The sequence below is a fragment of the Aethalodelphis obliquidens genome, unplaced genomic scaffold, assembly GCF_003676395.1.
Source record: "Aethalodelphis obliquidens isolate GAN/ISIS:26980383/991018 unplaced genomic scaffold, ASM367639v1 scaffold32, whole genome shotgun sequence".
NCBI lineage: Eukaryota > Metazoa > Chordata > Mammalia > Artiodactyla > Delphinidae > Aethalodelphis > Aethalodelphis obliquidens.
Window position 1 is genome coordinate 4318219 of NW_020837976.1, and position 20235 is coordinate 4338453.

A 20235-nucleotide genomic window follows, 5' to 3' on the forward strand; every position below is an offset into this window, starting at 1 on the left:
TTTAATTGCAAACTTGTTCTGGTTTTAGTTCAAGGGGTAGTAGTGGAGTAGCTGTTTTCACTGCCAGGGATCAAGTCCCTCTTCTTGCTGTGGACGAGGCTTCTGTTGGCCAACTGGTCATCTCTAAACTTGGCTGTCTAGGAAAGTGATATGATTCCCTTTCAGAAGAGTAAGAAGAATCACACTTTGATATCCTCTATGAGTTTGCACACTGATGCTTTGGTCAAGCCATATGTTTTAATTCAGGGAAAGACTTCTCAAAGTATCCCCTAGAACTTCCTAACTGGCTCCTCTGGTGAGTCCTGCCTTAAATGGATGTATGAACCTTGTCCCAAAGCAAAGGCTCTTTGAATTGTCAAACCACATATTCACATACATGTGCACACCTGCATGTGCACACACACACGCACACACATACACACACCAGTTTATTTGGAGAGAAATCAAAGACTGACTTTGATGTAGTTATCTGGATTGTCTTGTGCCCAGGTTGCTCATGAAAAAAATGTTTTTACAATTGAATTAATTTTTTATTGAAATATAGTTGATTTATAATGTTGTGTTAGTTTCTGCTGTACATCAAAGTGAATTGGTAATACATATACATATATCCACTCTTTTTTAGATTCTGTTCCCATATAGGTCATTACGGAGTATTGAGTAGAGTTCCCTGTGCTATACAGTAGGCTCTTATTAGTTATCTACTTTATATATAGTAGTGTGTATATATCAATCCCAATCTCCCAGTTTATCCCTCCCCGCCCCCGCCTTCCCCCTTGGTAACCATAAGTTTGTTTTCTACATCTGTGACTCTATTTCTGTTTTGTAAATAAGTTCATTTGTGCCAGTGTTTTTTAGATTTCACATGTAAGCATTACTCTATGTAAAGAACATGAGGAGCAGACCGGTGATAACTGAGGAAATGGTCGCCACACTCAGCTGGATTGTACATTGAGTAGCGCTTGAGAAATATCCCTTGGCTTGGATTCAATATCGCTCAGGCTCTGTCCACAGTTTTAGGCAGAGAGGCTATTTGCATTAATTATCTGATTGATTCAGGATGAGTATACAGTATTTGGATAAGCAATGCTGTTAAAATGAACCCCACAATTCTAGCACCTTCACATAATAGAGGTCTCTTGTTCCTCCTATCATTGTCTTATATGATTTGGGAGGAAGGGTGAGGCTCTGAACTGTGAAACCAGCCGGGGTCCAGTCTCTTTCTGTCTTCTATCGCCTCCATCTCCACCACGTGGCCTCCAAGGTAACCACAGAAAACAAAAGAGAGAAAAGAGTGTACAGAGCATATATACCCACTCTTAACTGCCTTGGTCCCAAAGCCCCTCCTCTGTACAAAAGGGATGGGGAACATACGCTCACTGGTGCCAGGGAGAGGGGCCAGTCTCGCCACTGATACCTTTGCCAATATTATCTGGATATTTCATGGGAAAATATCCATCTCCAATCACAGATATTGTTCCATTTCTCTCCTTCTCATCGAGTCTTGGTGCTGGTGGACGGAACAGTTGCAGAGGGCATGTTTCTGGAGTTCTCCTTCTTGGATACCAATTCGGTGCCTTCCACAAGAGTGATGGTCTCAAGATGAGTTGCTGTGAATGGAGCTGATTATAATTGTGTTATGACCACACACATGCCTGAGGTGTTCTTCAGTCAGTCTCGACCACTTCAGTCTGGTTTAGTTATTCTTTACAGTAGCAAAACTTCTTTCACTTGCAATCTGAAAAAGGTACTATAAAATCAGGCTATAAATAATATTTCATTGTGTAGTTGTAAAGGCATTGTATTTTGAAGCATGATAGTGAAATGGAGCAGGACCCTATGGTCCTTCCCCCCATGTCCTCAGCCTGCCTTTTGTCTGTGGAAAAACTTTAGCCAAAGAATAAGTTCAATCAGAGAAGTGAGAAAATGCAGAAGCAAAGGAAAACAGTCAAACAGGACAAAATAATAATAGTTTAGTCACTAAGCAAAGTCAAGGACCTTTAGTTCCTTCTCAAGGTCTATAGATAGTATTCTGAGCCATATCCTGTGGGCTGTCTTGTAAATACTGAAACCCCCCATCAGGTGGAAGAAGTTAACTACATGATGACCAGACTGTAGCCATGACATAAGCTGCCACAATTCCAATAACTGGCCTCAAAGAAATGGGAACAAACTGACCTTGAAACTGAAGATTAATTGTACTTAATGAAGATGACGCTGGTCAGACCACTGATGACCAATTTCAAGATGACTGTCAGAGCTGACTTTGCTGTTTCTGCATGTAGCCCCCTCCCTCCATCTATAAAAGCTCTTGTCCACTGGTTGTTAGTGGGAGGGAGTCGGCCTTTGGACAGGAGTCCACCCTCACCCCTAGTTGCCAGCATCTGAAATAAAGCAAACTTTCCTTTCCACTAACCTTGCCTCTTAATTGGCTTTGGAGCGGCAAGCAGCCGGACCTCCACTTTCAGTTACAATAGTAGCATGTAATACCCAACCCTTTGCCATTGCCTGTTATTTAAACTTGCTTTTGACACAACTACTCCTAACACAGTGCCTCTGACATACTGGGCCTACAGTATCCAAAGGTTGATAATATTTTTTTCAGTCATTCTAAAATATTTCTTACATTAGTGACTTGTCCTGTCTTTGGAATTGTGATTGGAAACAATAGAATAATGAAACTCCTTCAAGAGTTTTGTTAAGTGGGATTTGGACCACTTGGAATAGAAGCTACATTGTTCATGGCTCTAGTTTCATATGTTTGTATGCAACCACTCTCTTGTGCCTGAAATAGATTTGCTGTAGACTTTGTCTCTACTCTATTCTAAGCACACTGTACAAACAAGGGCCTGCTTCTCTGGAGAATAACCAAGCCAAGGATGTCATGTTCCATCTTGATGATGAAATGCAGATTTGTCATTAAAAGGCAAATTCTTCATTTTCAAAAGCTGAATAGAAATGATGCTTTAAAAGATTTTAACTAATGAAATTTAGCCCCTTCTTCCCTCCCCCCACAAAAGAAGAATTTAGGAATATACTCTGGAGCTCAGCCCAGAGTATTTCATTTGGCTTCAAAATGCATACATTTTCTTTTACTTCATGGTCTTGCCTTACAGTATTTTGTTGTGCAGAAGGTAGCAAACCAATGTTGATCGCCTTGTTGAGCTCAGGAACACTGCTTGCTTGGTTTTCCTGATACATTTCCAAGGCTTGTGGCTGGTTATGCAAAATCTATGTGGTTTCTGGCTACCCCCATCAAGGAAAACGTACCCCGAAGGTGCCACCACTCTGTAACTTCTGCATCACCCCCATCTTCCGTATGGCAGGTTCCCTCTCTACTTTGTAGTTCTTTCTTCATCTTCTTTGAAGCCATATGTGCAAGAAGGGAAGACAGAGATGCCTCTTTCCTGCCAACATTTCTATCAGCTTAGGCTGAGTTTTCAGTTTGGACTCTGCTTTGGGAGTTTCTAGGTTTTGAGGGGATTTAAAGACTTTCCCAGCTCACCAACGCGTCCTTGTAGACTTCAGTTTTTTGCAGACTCCTTAGTCAGTTCTCTATAAACGTCCAAATATAAAAGTCTCATTGCATTCCCTTATTCCTGTTCCCATGGCTTGGGTGAGCCCCTGTGGGTGCAGGTTGCTGCTGTGGATGGGCTGAGGATGTGGATGGGCTGAGGAGAATGGATGAATGGAGCTCTCCAAATCCATTTAATAGAGCTGCCCTCAGATAACCAAAGGCTTGCGTGGAGGTGGTAGTGAAGAGGGAGGTTCTGCAGGGGAAACTGCCAGAACCTCAGGAAGGTGCAAGAAACCCAGTGGCTGGGAGAGGCATCCACTTTCCTTCCTATGCGCCGCTGGGGAGCCAGGCATCAAATACCCTTCTGTGTTTTGGGTATTTTGTTTGTTTGTTTTTACTTTGCTTTGCTACAAACTCCAGTGTGACTTTGGAAATTCAGTTTCAAACTGTCCCACACATTCCTCACCCTCAAGACCAGGAGGGAGGGGAGGACCTTCAAGATGGCAGAGGAGTAAGATGTGGAGATCACCTTCCTCCCCACAAACACATCAGAAATACATCTACATGTGGAACAACTCCTACAGAACACCTACTGGACGCTGGCAGAAGACCTCAGAATTCCCCAAAGGCAACAAACTCCCCAGGGCAAAAGAAAAAACAGAGACAAAAGAGTAGGGATGGGAACTGCACCTCTGGGAGGGAGCTGTGAAAGAGGAAAAGTTTCCACACACTAGGAGCCCCTTCACTGGCGGAGACAGGGGCTAGGCGGGGAGGAACCTTCGGAGCCACAGAGGAGAGCTCAGCAACAGGGGTGCAGAGGGCAGAGCAGAGAGATTCCCGCACAGAGGATCGGTGCCGACCAGCACTCACCAGCCCAAGAGGCTTGTCTGCTCACCCGCTGGGACGGGCGGGGTCTGGGAGCTGAGGCTCGAGCTTCGGAGGTCGGATCCCAGGGAGAGGACTGGGGTTGGCGGCATGAACACAGCCTGAAGGGGGCTAGTTTGCGACGGCTAGCCGGGAGGGAGTCCGGGAAAAAGTCTGGAGCTGCCGAAGAGGCAAGAGACAATTGTTTCGGGGTGCACGAGGAGAGGGGATTCAGAGCACCGCCTAAACGAGCTCGCGGGTGCAAGCTGCGCTATCAGTGTGGAACCCAGAGACAGGCATGAGACGCTAAGGCTGCTGCTGCCGCCACCAAGAAGCCTGTGTGCAAGCACAGGTCACTGTCCACACCTCCCCTCCCAGGAGCCTGTGCAGCCCGCCCCTGCCAGGGTCCCATGATCCAGGGACAACTTCCCCAGGAGAACGCACGGCGCGCCTCAGGCTGTTGCAACGTCATGCTGGCCTCTGCCGCCGCAGGCTCGCCCCGCACTCCGTACCCCTCCCTCCCCCCGGCCTGAGTGAGCCAGAGCCTCCGAATCAGCTGCTCCTTTAACCACGTCCTGTCTGAGTGAAGAACGGACGCCCTCAGGCGATCTACACGCAGAGGCGGGGCCAAATCCAAAGCTGACCCCCAGGAGCTGTGTGAACAAAGAAGAGAAAGGGAAATCTCTCCCAGCAGCCTCAGGAGCAGCGGATTAAAGCTCCACGATCAACTTGATGTACCCTGCAGCTGTGGAATACCTGAATAGACACGAATCATCCCAAATTGAGGAGGTGGACTTTGAGAGCAACTGTAGACTTGGGGTTTGCTTTCTGCATCTAATTTGTTTCTGGTTATACGTTTATCTTGGTTTAATATTCAGAGTTTATTATCACTGGTAGATTTGTTTATTGATTTGGTGGCTCTTCCTTTTTAAAAAAAATTTTTTTTTTCCTTTTTTACTTTTTGTGAGTGTGTATGTGTATGCTTCTTTGTGTGATTTTGTCTGTATAGCTTTGCTTTTGCCATTTGTCCTAGGGTTCTGTCTGTCTGCTTTTTTTTTTTTAGTGTAGTTTTTAGTGCTTGTTATCACTGGTGGATTTGTTTATTGGTTTGGTTGCTCTCTTCTTTTTTTCTGTCTTTTTTTATTACATTTGTATTTTTAATATTTTTTTAATTTTTATAACTTTATTTTATTATTATTTTTTCTATCTTTCTTTCTTTATCCCTTTTCTTCTGAGCTGTGTGGCTGACAGGGTCTTGGTGGTCCGGCCAGGTGTCAGGCCTGAGCCTCTTAGGTGGGAGAGCCGAGTTCAGGATTTTGGCCCGCCAGAGACCTCCCAGCCCCATGTAATATCAAATGGCAAAAGCCCTCCCAGAGATCTCCATCTCCAGGCTAAGACCCAGCTCCACTCAACGACCAGCAAACGACAGTGCTGGACACCCCATCCCAAACAACTAACAAGACAGAAACACAACCCCACCCAATAGCAGAGAGGCTGCCTAAAATCATACTAAGTTCACAGACCCCCAAAACACCACTGGACATGGTCCTGCCCACCAGAAAGACAAGATCCAACCTAATCCACGAGAACACAGACACCAGTCCCCTCCACCAGGAAGCCCACACAACCCACTGAACCAACCTTAGCTACTGGGGGCAGACGCTAAAAACAGTGGGAACTACGAACCTGCAGCCTGCGAAAAGATCCCAAACGAAGTAAGTTAAGCAAAATGGGAAGAAACAGAAATACACAGCAGATGAAGGAGCAAGGTAAAAACCCACCAGACCAAACAAATGAAGAGGAAATAGGCAGTCTACCTGAAAAAGAATTCAGAGTAATAATAGTAAAGATGATCCAAAATCTTGGAAATAGAATGGAGAAAATACAAGAAACGTTTAACAAGGACCTAGAAGAACTAAAGAGCAAACAAACAATGATGGACAACACAATAAATGAAATTAAAAATTCTCTAGAAGGATTCTATAGCAGAATAACTGAAGCAGAAGAACGGAAAAGTGACCTGGAAGATAAAATAGTGGAAATAACTACTGCAGAGCAGAATAAAGAAAAAAGAATGAAAAGAATTGAGAACAGTCTCAGAGACCTCTGGGACAACATTAAATGCACCAACATTCAAATTCTAGGGGTCCCAGGAGACGAAGAGAAAAAGAAAGGGACTGAGAAAATATTTGAAGAGCTTATAGTTCAAAACTTCCCTAATATGGGAAAGGAAATAGTTAATCAAGTCCAGGAAGTTCAAAGAGTCCCATACAGGATAAATCCAAGGAGAAACACGTCAAGACACATATTAATCAAACTATCAAACATTAAATACAAAGAAAAAATATTAAAAGCAGCAAAGGAAAAGCAACAAATAACGTACAAAGGAATCCCCATAAGGTTAACAGCTGATTTCTCAGCAGAAACTCTGCAAGCCAGAAGGGAGTGGCAGGACCTATTTAAAGTGCTGAAAGGGAAAAACTTACAACCAAGATTATTCTACCCAGCAAGGATCTCATTCAGATTTTACAGAGAAATTAAAACCTTTACAGACAAACAAAAGCTAAGAGAATTCACCACCACCAAACCAGCTTTACAACAAATGCTAAAGGAAATCCTCTAGGCAGGAAACAGAAGAGAAGGAAAAGACCTACAAAAACAAAAACAAAACAATTAAGAAAATGGTAATAGGAACATACGTATCGATAATTATAAATTATATAAGTAAATATAAATGGATTAAAGGCTCCCACCAAAAGACATAGACTGGCTGAATGGATACAAAAACAAGACCCATATATATGCGGTCTACAAGAGACCCACTTCAGACCTAGGGATACATACAGGCTGAAAGTGAGGGGATGGAAATAGATATTCCATGCAAATGGAAATCAAAAGAAAGCTGGAGGAGCAAGTCTCATATCAGACAAAATAGACTTTAGAGACTATTACAAGAGACAAAGAAGGACACTACATAATGATCAAGGGATCAATCCAAGGAGAAGATATAACAGTTGTAAATATTTATGCACCCAAAATAAGAGCAGTTCAATACATAAGGCAAATGCTAACAGCCATAAAAGGGGAAATTAAGAGTAACACTATCATAGTAGGGGACTTTGACACCTCACTTTCACCAAGGGACAGATCATCCAAATGAAAATAAATAAGGAAACACAAGCTTTAAGTGATACATTAAACAAGATGGACTTAATTGATTATTTATAGGACATTCCATCCAAAAACAGCAGATTACACTTTCTTCTCAAATGCTTATGGAACATTCTACAGGATAGGTCATATCTTAGGTCACAAATCAAGCCTTGGTAAATTTAAGAAAATTGAAATCATATCAAGAACCTTTTCCGACCACAACACTATAAGACTAGATATCAATTACAGGAAAAAATGTGTAAAAAATACAAACACATGGAGGCTAAACAATACACTACTAAATAACCAAGAAATCACTGAAGAAATCAAAGAGGAAATCAAAAAATACCTAGAGACAAATCACAATGACAACATGATGACCCAAAACCTATGGGCACAGCAAAAGCAGTTCTAAGAGGGAAGTTTATAGCAATACAATCCTACCTCAAGAAACAAGAATTATCTCAAATAAACAACCTAACCTTATACCTAAAGCAGTTAGAGAAAGAAGAAAAAAAACCCAAAGTTAGCAGAAGGAAAGAAATCATAAAGATCAGATCAGAAATAAATGAAAAAGAAATGAAGGAAACTATAGCAATGATCAATAAAACTAAAAGCTGTTCCTTGAGAAGATAAAGAAAATTGATAAACCATTAGCCAGACTCATCAAGAAAAAAAGGGAGAAGACTCAAATCAATAGAATTAAAAATGAAAAAGAAGTAACAACTGACACTGCAGAAATACAAAGGATCATGAGAGATTACTACAAGCAACTATATGGCAGTAAAATGGACAACCTGGAAGAAATGGACAAATTCTTAGAACAGCACAACCTTCCGAGACTGAACAAGGAAGGAATAGAAAATATAAACAGACCAATCACAAGCACTGAAATTGAAACTGTGATTAAAAATTTTCCAACAAAAGCCCAGGACCAGATGGCTTCACAGGCAAATTCTATCAAACATTTAGAGAAGAGCTAACACCTATCCTTCTCAAACTCTTCCAAAATACAGCAAAGAGAGGAACACTCCCAAACTCATTCTTCGAGGCCACAATCACCCTGATACCAAAACCAGACAAAGATGTCACCAAAAAAAAAAAAAAAAAAACTACAGGCCAATATTCTGATGAATATAGATGCAAAAATCCTCAACAAAATACTAACAAACAGAATCTAACAGCACCTTAAAAGGATCATACACCATGATCAAGTGGGGTTTATCCCAGGAATGCAAGGAGTCTTCAGTATATGCAAATCAATCAATGTGATAAACCATATTAACAAATTGAAGGAAGAAAACCATATGATCATCTCAATAGATGAAGAAAAAGCTTTAGACAAAATTCAACACCCATGGGCTTCCCTGGTGGCGCAGTGGTTGCGAGTCCGCCTGCCGATGCAGGGGACATGGGTTCATGCCCCGGTCCGGGAAGATCCCACATGCCGCGGAGCGGCTGGGCCTGTGAGCCATGGCCGCTGAGCCTGCACGTACGGAGCCTGTGCTCCGCAACGGGAGAGGCCACATCAGTTAGAGGCCCGTGTACCACAAAAAAAAAAAAAAAAATTCAACACCCATTTATGATAAAAACCCTCCAGAAAGTAAGCATAGAGGGAACTTACCTTAACATGATAAAAGCCATATATGACAAACCCACAGCCAACATTGTTCTCAATGGTGAAAAACCTAAACCATTTCCACTAAGATCAGGAAGAAGACAAGGTTGCCCACGCTCACCACTATTATTCCACATAGTTTTGGAAATTTTAGCCACAGCAATCAGAGAATAAAAAGAAATAAAAGGAATCCAAATTGGAAAAGAAGAAGTAAAACTGTCACTGTTTGCAGATGACATGATACTATATATAGAGAAACCTAAAGATGCTACCAGAAAACTACTAGAGCTAATTGATGAATTTCGTAAAGTAGTAGGGTACAAAATTAATGCACAGAAATCTCTTGCATTGCTATACACTAATGATGAAAAATCTGAATGAGAAATTAAAGAAACACTCCCATTTACCATTGCAACAAAAAGAATAAAATACCTAGGAATAAACCTACCTAAGAAGACAAGAGACCTGTATGCAGAAAACTATAAGACACTGATGAAGGTAATTAAAGATGATGCAAACAGATGGAGAGATATTCCATGTTCTTGGATTGGAAGAATCAACATTGTGAAAATGACTATACTACCCAAAGCAATGTACAGATTTAGTACAAGTCCTATCAAACTACCAATGGCATTTTTCACAGAACTAGAACAAAAAAATCACTATTTGTATAAAACACAAAAGACCCTGAATAGCCAAAGCAGTCTTGAGAAAGAAAAATGGAGCTGGAGGAATCAGGCTCCCTGACTTCAGAGTATACTACAGAGCTACAGTAATCAAGACAGTATGGTACTGGCGCAAAAACAGAAATATAGATCAATAGGACAGGATAGAAAACCCAGAGATAAACCCATGCACATATGGTCACCTTATCTTTGATAAAGAGGGCAAGAATATACAATGGAGAAAAGACACACTCTTCAATAAGTGGTGCTGGGAAAACTGGACAGCTACATGTAAAAGAATTAGAATACTCCCTAACACCATACACAAAAATAAACTCGAAATGGATTAAAGTCCTAAATGTAAGGCCAGACACTATGGAAGTCTTAAGAGGAAAACACAGGCAGAACACTCAATGACACAAATCACAGCAAGATCCTTTTTGACCCATCTCCTAGAGAAATGGATAAAAAACCAAAAATAAGCAAATGGGACCTAATGAAACTTAAAAGCTTTTGCACAGCAAAGGAAACCATAAACAAGACAAAAAGACAACCCTCAGAATGGGGGAAAATATTTGCCAATGAAGCAACTGACAAAGGATTAATCTCCAAAATTTACATCAGCTCATGTAGCTCAATATCAAAAAAACAAACAACCCAATCCAAAAATGGGCAGAAGACCTAAGTAGACATTTCTCCGAAGAAAATGTACAGATTGCCAACAAACACTTGAAAGGATGCTCAACATCACTAATCATTTGAAAAATGCAAATCAAAACTAACAATAAAGTATCACCTCACACCGGTCAGAATGGCCATCATCAAAAAATCTACAAACAATAAATGCTGGAGAGGGTGTGGAGAAAAGGGAACCCTCTTGCACTGTTGGTGGGAATATAAATTGATACAACCACTATGGAGAACAGTATGGAGGGTCCTTTAAAAATTAAAAATAGAACTACCATACGACACGGCAATCCCACTACTAGGCATATTCCCTTAGAAAACATAATTCAAAAACATAATTCAAAAAGATTCATGTGGGTTTCCCTGGTGGCGCAGTGGTTGAGAGTCCGCCTGCCGATGCAGGGGATACGGGTTCGTGCCCTGGTCCGGGAAGATCCCGCATGCCGCGGAGTGGCTGGGCCCGTGAGCCATGGCCGCTGAGCCTGTGTGTCCGGAGCCTGTGCTCCTCAACGGAAGAGGCCACAACAGTGAGAGGCCCGCGTACCGCAAAAAAAAAAAAACAACAGATTCGTGTACCACAATGTTCATTCCAGCTCTATTTACAATAGCCAGGACATGGAAGCAACCTAAGTGTCCATCAACAGATGAATGGATAAAGGAGATGTGGCACATATATACAATTGAATATTACTCAGCCATAAAAGGAAATAAAATTGAGTTATTTGTAGTGAGGTTGATGGACCTAGAGTCTGTCATACAGAGTGAAGTAAGTCAGAAGAAAAACAAATACCGTATGCTAACACATATATATGGAATCTAAAAAAAAAACAAATGGTTCTGAAGAACCTAGGGGCAGGACGGGAATAAAGACGCAGACGTAGGGAATGGACTTGAGGACACGGGGAGAGGGAAGGGTAAGCTGGGACGGAGTGAGAGAGTGGCCTGGACGTATATACACTACCAAATGTAAAACAGATAGCTAGTGGGAAGCAGTCGCATAGCACAGGGAGATCAGCTCGGTGCTTTGTGACCACCTTGAGGGGTGGGATTGGGAGAGTGGGAGGGATATACAAGAGGGAGGAGATATGGGGATTTATGTACACATATAGCTGATTCACTTTGTTATACAGCAGAAACTAACACACCATTGTAAAACAATTATACTCCAATAAAGCTGTTAAAAAATAATAGAAAAATTTTAAAAAATGGACCTATGAGGAAACAGCTTAGAGGAAAATAGTTGCACAATTACCTAGATATATAGTACATGCTTTGAATCAAGGTTATACCATGTTTTATGATGAGATACCCCATCTTCTCCTTCCTACTGAGTTATATGGAATAAATGCCCAGAAAGAAAGAGAGAAAGAAAGAAAAAAACCAGGAGGGAAGAAACCAGACCCAGGTTTTCACTAGGATAGTAGTATAGTGGAATAGATCGACCAAGACCGTTTTAAATGCCCACAGCTTTTCCGTGCTGAAGAATGCAGACAAGGCGTCTGTTAGACAGCATGGTAGTCTCCAGGTGCCCAGTGGTCCGTGCCATGGCCCTGGAAAAAAAACCTTTGGGAGATAAGCAGCAGAGACCCACACACCAGAGGGGCCTGATTCGAGGCAAGGCTGCGTGGCTCACCCTGTTGTTAACTTGGATGAAGGAAGGAACTGAATGACATTCACAACCCGAAGTGATTCCATTTCATCATTTTGTACACATACATTCATGATGTGCTATATGTTATATATAATTTACTAAAGCATGCTTTTAAAAATAGATTTGAGGAGTGTGGAGACCCCAGAAGCGTATGTTATTGTACTGGGCTTGAGTTTCTCTTTCCCTCCCACAGGGGACCTCTGAGGGTCTATTTGAGGGCATGAATATGAAAAATTCAGCTCCAACACCCCACCCCACTCCCCGAACAGCACTGCAGAGCTATGCTAAGCTCTTGTGGTTTTGAAAGAACAGATGCACGAGACAAAATAAGTACAAAAGGAATTTGGGGAATGGGTCCTAAGAATCACCACATTTCCTATCACTCTCAGAAAACACATCTCTTTTCAGGGGTACTGTACATCTGTGTGGCTCCAAACCACCAATTATTTTTCCAAGAAACATAATTACAGCCTTCTCCTGAAAATGCCAAATGCTCAAATGAAATACAGCTTCAGAAATTTTCACTTAAGTTAATTGGTTCCAATTACTCAGACCTGCTTTAGCCCCCCGAAACACATGCAAGCCAAGTTCTTTTTTTTTTTCTTCCTATTCACTTTTTCCAGTGAAAGAAAGAAAGAGAGAGAGAGAGAGAGAGGGAGGGAGGGGGGGGGGGAGGGGGGGAGGGATGGAGGGAGGGTAGAGAGCTACCCCTGAATTCTACATATTTTATTAGAGCACAACCTAACGGGACAGGAGGTATAATTGAAGTAGGCAGGGAGGACCCTGTCCTGGTGGACATTTGCCCTCCATATCTGCATCAGCCCTGAGAGGCCATAGATGTCACAGGCCTTCCTCTTGAGCCACTCTGAATGTAATCTGTTGGCTTTGGTTTGCTGACTGTATATGCACGTCAAAGACTGCACCCGTGGATTATTTATAAGATGTGCACTTCCAATTCGCGCTGCTTCAAACGTGAGCTTCAACTTGGCACACGCGGCAGCCGCAGCCGCAGTCTGTTCTGAAAGGTTGGGCAGACGGGGCTGGTAAGTGAGCCTCTTGCTGAGTGGTTGTGCAAACATTAGCTGAGGTAACATTTGGAAGCAGCCCTGTTTGCAGACAGACACTTATTTCAGGTTAACAACGCTTTACGTGACATCATAAGAGACATATAAGGGCGCATTTTCAGAGGACGGATCTGGGAGTGATGCATCCAGCCCAGAGACCACTGGGTCATTTGGGCCCATGATTCTTCAAGTGCCCACTTGGAGAATTGACCGTGTCTCATTTTGGATCTGTGTCTGCCTACGTGGAAACCCCATTTTCCCACTTGATGGAGACTCACAGACATTGCCTCCTAACTCCATAATCTGGTATGGTAGGAGAAGCAACTGGGAAAATCAGTTTAATTTACCATTTTAACCAAATTTAATTAACCCATTTGCTGAGGTTAATGAAACCCCTGTTATCTTGAGTCCGGAGGGGGATGAAAAGGAGGGCCTTTTAAGCTCAGATCCCTAATAGGATCCATGCCTTAGGGAGCCGTGAACCTGACAAAGACAGGGCACTAGTTTGGTGCTTTGAACCTTTTCTCAGGAAGGGAGTCTAGGGGGCATTCTGCAGGGACATAGGACAGGAAATGTAGCCAGCACTCTAGTCTCTCCTAAAGTTATTCAGAGTTTGAAATTGTCATTTAGTCTAAAACAGGGGGATTCGAGGACAATTGCAGCAGGACACTGCAGTGCCCGGTGGAAATGACCTGGGGTCCATCCACATTCTCTAGTAGCTGACCTGCTGCTCCATGTTTTCAGAGGCCTCCTTCTCAGTCAATGGTGTTTGCAAGGCAGCCATAAATACCCAAAGCGATGGTTCTCCTGCCTGGAGTTCAGCATCAGAGCCATGAACTGACAAGCTCAGTGTGTTTCAGTTGCCAAGTGTCACTGTATAAAACTCCCCCTCATCTGGCATTGGCCGAGAGCCCCGTCAGCCCCGTCAGCTGACTCAGCTCAGAGGGTTTGAACACCAAGCAGGCTGGTGCCCTTCCCTCCTCTTCAGTGGTATTTCCTTAGTGGTTCCTGAGGTCTTCTGACGCTTGGAAGACAGTTAGCTTTCTAAGCATGTCCTTGGCAGGAAGGTGATTTATTTTTTCCCCCTGAATGTCAAGTTTGTTCCTAAGAGGTAAAGAAAGGGGAAGACCTTTGCACACATGCAAAGGGAAGAAGGAACCTTCCGCAGTCAGAGAACATCTGTCAGGACACAGCAGAGGTTGAGAGTCCAAAGGGCAGGGTCTCAGAATTCCATGGGAGTTTTTTCTTCTTGATTCAGAAGATGGTGAGATCAGTTCGGGACTGATCTGGCCAGGAGGAGAGATTTGGGGATCTCACACATCACTGACTGCAATGGGCTCAAAATCTAGGGTTGAGAGAGGAGAGGCTCAAAGTAGCATGCGATGCACTTTCCTCCGCTCTTAAAGCTGTGGCTTCCAGTCAAGCTCTCCGTATCTGGGACCTTGATTTAAAAGATCAGGAACGAAAAGTGAAGCATTTCTGAGCTTTAAAGGAATACATTCGTTAAGCCCCCACCTCCTTCCATCTTCTAAAAGAAGAATGTACCAAATGCTGGATGAATAATTTTATTCCTGATCCACCAAACAGGGAAGGGGAGAAAGCAGCAGAGTGCTGTGGAGGGGTTTCCGAAGGATAGAACAGTGTCAGTGGGAAAGCACCGTAACAAGTTTTGGATCAGATTTACCACAAGAGCAGAGCTTTTTCTTTATTGACTGTTTTAGTCTTTTTCAAAAAAACTTTTCCTGGGGTGGTAGAAAAACTCAGTGAAAAGGCACCACTTATTCACTTATGGGTGGAGATGGAAAAAGTATGTTAAAAAAAAAGTAAAAGAAAAACTGACATTATGAAACATAGAAAATATTTTGGGAGTGTCTTCCTAAAAATCATCTAGCCTTTCAGAAAGTACTCTTTTCCTAAAAAATCTCAGGTTTTCTCCATCCCCCTCATCCATTATCCAGATAATTGCCTCCAAATAACTTTTAGCCATCATTCTGAAGCTTACCAGAATTGAAATAATTCGATGTTACTGAGTTGATAAAGCAGTATTCCTTGTGGGGTCCTCTTTATACTCCCCTTAGAGGGTCAGCAAAGCCAAGAATTAATTCATGGAGCAAATATTCATTACTACTGTTAGGAACACAAAAGAGTACAAGCCATGGATTTTGCTCTCAGGGAGCGATTTAGTTAGTGAAATAAGACCGACGCACACAAACAAGGTTGAAGTTCCTACACGTTGCCAACCACAGGCAAGTCAAGTCAGTATTGACTTTATTATTCAGATCAGCACCAGAAGGATCACTTTTAGAAGTCTGACATCACGCGGGACAATCAGACACAGGCAAGGGCCAAGCACAGAACAAGGGTCCCGGAGGCACTTAGCGATCATCTACATCCTCACCTGACGCTGCTAATCCCAGATCTGTGAGGGGAGCTGATGTGCTCAAGGTCACAAAGCTTCTGGGTGACAGAGCTGGGCTCGAGCATACATTTCCTGACTCCAGTTCCAGAGTTCTCATTCCAGTTCATAATTAAAGGTATATTTCCCCTCAGCTTTCCTTTGTGACATTCCCTTAAATGCCAGAAGAGCACTGAGATATGGAACAGAAGACGTGCATTCTGGTCTCCGCATCGCCCCTAACTAGCCAAGTGTGTTCATAGGCAAGTCACAAACTTCTCTGGATTTCAGATTCCTCATCCATCAAATGGGGTAGTTAGACTTTCTCAGTGCTCTCCACACTTCTCCATCAAAGCACCCCTCCTAGCAGAGCAGAGTGGATGATAATCGGAGTAAGAGTTCGGAGGTGTGTCGATAAGTGGCCCCCTACAAGCAATAAATGCACTTGAAGTGTTGGAATTTGTCGGTCGTAATGATTTGTGTGACTTCGGCATTTTACTTTAAGATATCTGTGTTTGTTTTAATGTGAAAACAAGGTTTGAAATTTCTTACCATCAGTCGGAGTTGATTTGCCAAGGAGAGCCTGTTTATCCTGGGGTACAAGGATGGGGTGGTCTTCTGGGGCCATTTCCCTCCTCATGGATTCCCTGTTCGGCGTCTCTTGTTTCTTATTTCACCGCATGCTCCTATTCCTGGTTCCAGCAATGTAGGCAGCTCTCTCACCACAGTATTCATAGAGCTCTCAAGAACGCCTGGTTGTTTGAGAGAGTCCCTGAAGGGGAAATTAGCACCCTAGGCAGAGAGTCTAGAAAGGGACACAGACGTTTATGAGATGGCTGCTCTTCTAGAAAAGACAGGTGGGCTGACTCATCCACTTGGCCTCCGTCTGCAGGAGATCTGCTTTGCCGTTGAGCCAAATTTTGATCCTTTGCCTCAAATCTTTTCTGGAAAGAGGTGGGCTGTTTGGTTCAGAGGCACTAGATTAAATCTCTTTGAAAAATGCAACATTACCTCTTATTCAGATGCAAATCTTTTAAGTGCCTCGGCCTGTCCCCACCTCCTACCTTCAAGTCAACACCAAAGCGGAGAACCAATTTCTAGTTTGGTTTCACTCCACCCAGCTCTCTCGTCGCCTTCTGGATGTGTGGGGGGACTTGGAGCAGATGGGATAGAGGGTGCAAAGGGGGTTGATTCTCACCCAGTCCCTAGTCGGTGATCAGCAGGGACAGGGAGGTCAGCCAAATTCCTCGTCTGCTGCGACAGCAAAGGCCTTCTCCCAAGTGGCTCTTCCAGATGCAAAAGTACTCAGAGCTTCTGACCATTTCCCAGAGGGTGAAGTGGATGGGACGAGGAGGGACTTGTGCTCTTCTGAATAACCGAGTCTGCATGCATCATGCCGCTTCAGGGCATCTTCAAGCAACTTGCACATAGTAGGTACCCAAGAAAGGTTTATCAGATGCACGAATCAGTGCTAGTTCTCCGCCGAGGATGAAATCCTGGCACGTGGCTTATGAAAAAGAATATCCCCCTAGAACCCAGTATCTGGGCTCAGGTTTAGTTTCCAATCTGATAGATATTTAGCAAATAACAGATTTAGATGAATCTAGGTATTGGAATTTAGGCTCACCAAGTGGTTTCAACTCAGGTTGAATAGTAGAACCATGTGGCAAGCTTTCTAAAAATACTGATGCCTGGGTCCCACTCCAGAGTAACTAAATTAGAAACTCTGGGGAGGGGCCCAGGTATCGGCAATTAAAATTTTTTTTTTCCCAGGTGATTCTGGGGCACAAGGCTATGAATGACTCATCTAACCAGGCAGGTGAAGTGGTTTTCCCAGGATCTCACCAGGCTGGTGGCAGCGCTGGTTTCCCATCCAATCCTGTGCTCTTTCCCACACACCACAGCAGCCCTCCTTTACCCCTGTGGCCTGTGGGATAACTTGAACTTTTCCACTGGGAAAAGGGAGCAGTAGTTGACCCACTAACCCCCCGGAAACAAGTGCTTCAGCACCATGGGAATTTTCCTGGTCCTATTTGTGGAAATGGTCCAACCTTGGATGTTTTTCCAGGAAAGGATATTATGAGAAGGGTCCCTTTGGTAACTGCCTATAAGCATTATTTGTGAGGCATGGGAAGATTCTAGCCCCAAAATATCCTCTTTGCCTTCAGTTACTTATGCTGAAAGGCATCTCTCAGGAATATTTTAGGGGGTTAAGATAAATTACTTATTAGAATATAAATGAGGCTGTGGGTGACCTATATTCTCTCTGCTTATCTAAATGAAGAACTGATGGTTTGGGTACCTAGCACAGTGTTTGGCCTTAGTAATTTTACAATACGTATATGGTAACTACCTCTTTTTAACATTTAATTTAATTTTTTTCTTTTATTGAGGTACAGTTGCTGTACAATATTATACAAGTTATAAGTGTACAATATACTGATTCACAATTTTTAAATGTTATATATATATATAAGATATAAAGTTATTATAGTTATTATAAAATATTGGCTATATTCCCTGTGTTGTACAGTATATCCTTGCAGCTTATTTTATACCTAATAGTTTGTACCTCTTAATTCCCTACCCCTATATTAACCCCCGCCATGGTAACCACTAACTTGTTCTCTGTATCTGAGAGTCTGCTTCTTTTTGTTATATTCACTAGTTTGCTGTATTTTTTAGATTATACATATAAGTGATATCACACAGTATTTGTCTTTTCTGTCTGACTTATTTCACTTAGCATAATGCCCTCCAAGTCCATCCATGTTGCTGCAAATGGCAAAATTTCCTCCTTTTTTATGGCTGAGTAATATTCCATTGTATATATCAACCACATCTTCTTTATCCATTCATCTGTTGATGGACACTTTGGTTGCTTCCGTATCTTGGCATTTGCAAATAATGCTGCTATGAATAGGAGTGCATATATCTTTTCAAATGTTTTTGGGGGGGGAGTTTTTCAGATGTATACCCAGGAGTGGACTTGCTTAGTCATATGGTACTTTTATTTTTAGGGTAATCCCCTCTTACTATATGTTATTATGTGTAAGAAGACCATGCTGGGCTTTAGGTACATTGTCTAATTTAATTATCACCCCAAACTTAGAGATAGTTGTTATTATCTTTGTATATATGTATATATATATATATACGTATATATACACATATATATACATATATATGTATATATACGTATATATATACGTATATATATACATATATATACGTATATATATACATTCTGAGGCTCACATTGTAATTCTGATGCCTACAGGTTTCAGTTAAACTGGAAGATCCTCTGAGCTCAGACTAAACCCTCTGCTTCACTTATGAGGGAAATGGGGCCTTGACATATGAGGGAAGGGGCATGATTTTCTGTGTGAATGCCTAAGATATTCAATTTTTAATCAAAGATTCAAGCCCTGAAAATATTAGTGCATCAGCTTCTTTCCAAATTGGAAAAAGAAAAGTCTTTGAGTCTCTTGGTGTGGTGTTCAAATCCTGGTCTGACCATTTTCTTGCTGTATAAAAATTACTGAACCTGGAAGACCTCCACTCTCAGAAGGAAAAGAAGAAGGAAGGAAAAAAAGGAAGAAATCAATGGAGGAAGGGAAATGGAGAGGGAGGAGTGTAAGGCAGAAGGGGAATAAAGAAAAAGGCGAAAGAAAAAAGAGGGAGCAAGTCGGGGGGGCGGGCAGGACCCTCCGAGTGAGATGGGAAGGCAGGAGACTGACGCTGCGGGGACCTCGTTGTGCTGCCACTGTGGGACCAGAGGCCACTCCAGAGTGGCTTTCTAAAGGGCACTTTTTTCTAATCCAAGACCGCAAGCAGAAGACCAGGACCTGCCGTGAGGAGAAGAAGGCTTGAATCAGGGACACATAGGTGGAGGTAGGTATAAGGGAGGGTTTCTACAGACCCAGGGCAGAGGAAGAATGGAATTTGTTCCAGAGAAATTCAGTGACAAGAAAGATGCGGAAAGAGAAAGAAAACGTTGGGTCAGTGAAGGCTCCGAAGGGCTTCTCTATAGGCCTGAATTAAAGATATTGTAAAAGTGAAAAGCATAAAGTGGAAGATTTTGACCTTGAAGAATGTACTTCTTTGAAGTGTCGGCTTCCCCAAAAACGGTATGTCGTGGACTCTAGCTTTTGAAGAAAGGAGGAGGAAGAAACTGGTCCAAGTGAATCAAAGGAAGTGATAAATCTGTGACCCTTTCCTGAAACAAAGCAGGTGGAGCTTAATTAATGCGTTTAGCTACCTGACCAGAAAAGCCTCATTTTGAAGCCCGCCTTAGGGGTCTCATCTATTTCAGGAGTTCTTGAGAGATGAAAATCACTTTTAAGCGCTGAGTCTGACGATGACCATGAGCACTGTTAACTCCTTGGGGAAAAACAAACACCATGTACTCAATGTATTATAATGCTTGCAAGGGCCTCATTGAAGGCAGTGCCCTCTAACATAGAGACACATCGGCAGTGAAATAAAGAAAAGTAAGCAGGGGATGTTGGGAGGTGGAGAGGCACAGGCAGAACCAACAGGATTGTTCTTTAATGTCAGACACTGGACAGGGTGGGGAGGGAAGGTTTCAGGCAGGAGAATCGGGGAGAGGGGGTGCGGA